Raw genomic sequence first — 3,761 nt, 5'->3', positions numbered from 1 at the left:
ACCCATGCTCTCTGCCTACTTCATAATGTATTTAAAGGGAATTGTGAGTCCCTTTAAAAGTTCTGGGACCACACTTGACTAAAACCAGAGGCTGGGGCAGCGACATTTCCTTAAGAGGCCAAGGAGCTGTCATGTGGCCTGGCGTCAGGGATGGCCAGATGACCTTCCGTTATTACTCTGAGTCCAAAAACAAACTTGTGATTCAGGTTGATTTACAAGATGCAATAGGGGAATGAAAAGCCTGCCTGAACCTCTGACATTCTCTTACAAGATGTATTAATTCATAGGATTGAGCAACATACCAAAGGAGGGACCACTGTAAAGGAGATAGGAGTTTCAGTTGTGTTCTGAAGGAGCCAGAGAGGATACTGCAGAAGGAAATCAGGCAGATGGTGAGTCACGGGCCCACATGCAACCAGAGAAACTTGGACCTGTAATACTGGGGGCTATTGCCAGAATGGATACCAGCTGGAGCAAAAGTGTATTACAAAATAGAGTGGTGCCGAGATAGCAAGTAATCTGTGTTCTCTTTTGGGGGTGGGCTGTACCACGTGGCTTGTGCGATCTTAGTTTCCCGACCAGGGATGAAACACAGGCCCTCAGCAGTGAAAGTGCGGATTCCTAACCACTGGACACCAGGGAATTCCTTCAAGCTTCATTTAGACATAGTCCCCTTCTGATTTGCCTCTATAGTAGAGGCATTATTCCAGCCTTTAAAAAAAAATTATGAGACAATGTGTGAAGAAAGGAAGTCCCCTGTGATACCAACCTCCAGTGAGTGTTACTGTTAACCTGCTCATAAAGATTAGGAGGGGAGAGCACTATCTCCTTCATCTCCCCACTTCCTCTCCCAGATGGTTTATTAACCCTTCCAAAGAGACACTGCATGTCTAAGCACAGCCACCCTACTCTCCATTCAACTTTTGTCACACCATTTTTTTTAACAGTATATATATTTAGGTATATATACATGTACATATATAAAGAGAGTTATGTACAATATATAGAGGTGATTTTCAACTGCATATAAAATCACATGGTTGTACTCTGTTTAACCCATCCCATATTACAGTACCTTCCCAAAGACAAGACTCCATATTCCTAATGAGAAGATTCGAAAGTTTTGATTAGTTAGACCACAAACTAAGTTCATGGCAGAAATAGCTAAATATCTACTATAGCTATAAATATATTATTTGTACACATTTAAAAGTATATAAATGTTAATTTAGATATGCTGCTTTTTCTCAATCTTTCAGAATGAATTGTTATTTAAACTCTTCAACATCTATTTCTGTATCATGGGCTATTTCTGTATCATATATTTGAGGTGATACAGTACTTTTCTAATTCATTTATGAAAAACTTTATACCAAAACCAACTATCCTTTCTTGTAATTAGGGTTTTTTCATTTGTCACGTCAGTGTATATTTATGACTTCTACAAGATCAGTACCTTTTTTTTTTTTTTTTTTTTTTTTTGCGGTACGCGGGCCTCTCACTGTTGTGGCCTCTCCCGTTGCGGAGCACAGGCTCCGGACGCGCAGGCTCAGCGGCCACGGCTCACGGGCCCAGCTGCTCCGCGGCATGTGGGATCTTCCCAGACCAGGGCACGAACCTGTGTCCCCTGCATCGGCAGGCGGACTCAACCACTGCGCCACCAGGGAAGCCCCACTAACTTTTTTAATCATGAGGAATTTCAAACATAAAAGTAGAATAAGAAGCCCCTTTTCTGCGCATCACACAGCTTCAACATCTACTCAGAGCAAGTCTTGTTTCTCTTCTTCACCTCACCCCATTTTGCTTTTTAAATTTACTTTGAGGGAATTCCCTGGTAGTCCAGTGGTTAGGAGTCTGCATTTCCACTGCAGGCGGCAGAGGTACGATCCCTGGTTGGAGAACTAAGATCCTGCAATCTGCACGGTATGGCCAAAAAAAATTAAAATAAATTTATTTTGAGCAGGTAATACTTCTGGATTGTTGCCAAAGCTAGCTGGTCTCCTCTCTGGCCTGTTGTTGCCACAGTCACCTTGCTAAAATGAATAATTCATTCAAACCATTCTTCCTTAAGAATTTAGTGTTTCTTTGCCTATAAAATGAAACCTGAACTCTAGCCCATGTGCTAAGATATAACCCCAGCCTTATTTGTGTTCATCTTAAGCTCCAATAACAGGGTGGTATTCTGTTTTCCAGAATGCACCCGCCCTCTGAACCTTGCTTGTTAGAGCTGGAAGCCTGCCATGCAGAAAGTTTACATTTACTATTAAAAAAAAAAAAAAAAAATTAATGGGCACCCACAAGGTTGAGGGCTGGTTAACTGAAAACCTTCAGCAAGAAAACTCATTAAAAAATTTGAGGACAACTGTGTGCAAGGCATGATCCCTTGGTTCAGATCAGAATTTTTAAATGACATAAGGTTGTATAAAAAATAATTCAACACTCATATTCCGCACACAGCTTAAGAGTAAACAGCATGGCTGAAGCCCCCTGCCTACCCCAGCTTGGTTATAAACCCTCCAGTCTTCCTGCATCCTCCTCAAGGTAACCATTATCCTTCACTGGCATGACTGTTTCCTAAGCAAGAAGATACAGAATAGTTTTTCATGTTTAAAACTTCTACATAAGTCTCTGCATTTTGTGCGCATTCATCTGCAACTCTGGTTTTTACTACTCTGCTTCTCACACTAAACCACATGAGGGCACTTTGCTCCAGGAAGGTCAAAACATGGGTCAATAGTGACTCGCTGGGCCAACCACTCCAGGGGACGAAACTGCAAGTAAGCCACCTCTCCTTCTCTGGGGCCTTTTCTCATGGATCACAAAGGGCATTTGAAGTAGATGTTTCCCTGTGGCCACCCCTGTCCCAACAATCTGTGGCTCAGGTATTTGGATGGCCCTTTGGATACCCCAGTACCCACTTCAGGATCTACTGGGAAGAAGTACCTCTGTGGAAGAATAGCTGGTTTTTTACGTGCTCATTCAACAGACATTCGAATTGTTCTAGGCACTGTAGATAAGGAGGTGTGTGAGATGCAGGTTTTCCCTCAAGGAGCTCACCCACTAATGGGAGGAGGAACTCCTTAAAGATCAGGAGCCCTTGGGAGTAACACTTGTATGTAACTGAAGCTAGGATAAGAAGCAGGTTCAAAGGAAATGGTGCCCAGGAGGAGTGGCAGGAAGCACACCACAGAAGTGACCATTAAGCCTAATCTCGAGTAGAAGTCTCAGGAGAGAGAGGGCATTCCTGGAAGAAGGACTAAATGGTACAAAGGTGACAGCATACCCTCATGAACGTAGGTGAGGTAAGAATGAAGTTTGGGGGTCAGGGGTGGTAGAGAGGGACACTCCTTCAATATGGAGCTGAGGGGTCTGCTTCAGGGATCTCTGAGAGCAGGACTTCTCAGACTTAGCAGAAGAAACACTTGGGGAACATGTTAAAATGCAGGTTCTGGACTTCCCTGGTGGCACAGTGGTTAAGAATCCGCCTGCCAATGCAGGGGACACGGGTTTGAGCCCTGGTCCGGGAAGATCCCACATGCCGTGGAGCAACTAAGCCCGTGCGCCACAACTACTGAGCCTGTGCTCTAGGGCCAACGTGCCGCAACTACTGAAGCTTGCATGCCTAGAGCCCGTGCTCCGCAACGAGAGAAGCCACCATGATGAGAAGCCCTCGCACTGCAACGAAGGGTAGACCCCGCTCTCCGCAATTAGAGAAAGCCTGCACACGGCAACGAGGACCCAACGCAGCCAAAAATAAATAA

Source organism: Monodon monoceros, unplaced genomic scaffold, assembly GCF_005190385.1.
Source record: "Monodon monoceros isolate NGI ecotype Baffin Bay Population unplaced genomic scaffold, NGI_Narwhal_1 Super_Scaffold_3, whole genome shotgun sequence".
In the NCBI taxonomy this organism is placed as follows: Eukaryota; Metazoa; Chordata; class Mammalia; order Artiodactyla; family Monodontidae; genus Monodon; species Monodon monoceros.
This window is presented reverse-complemented; position numbering follows the sequence as displayed.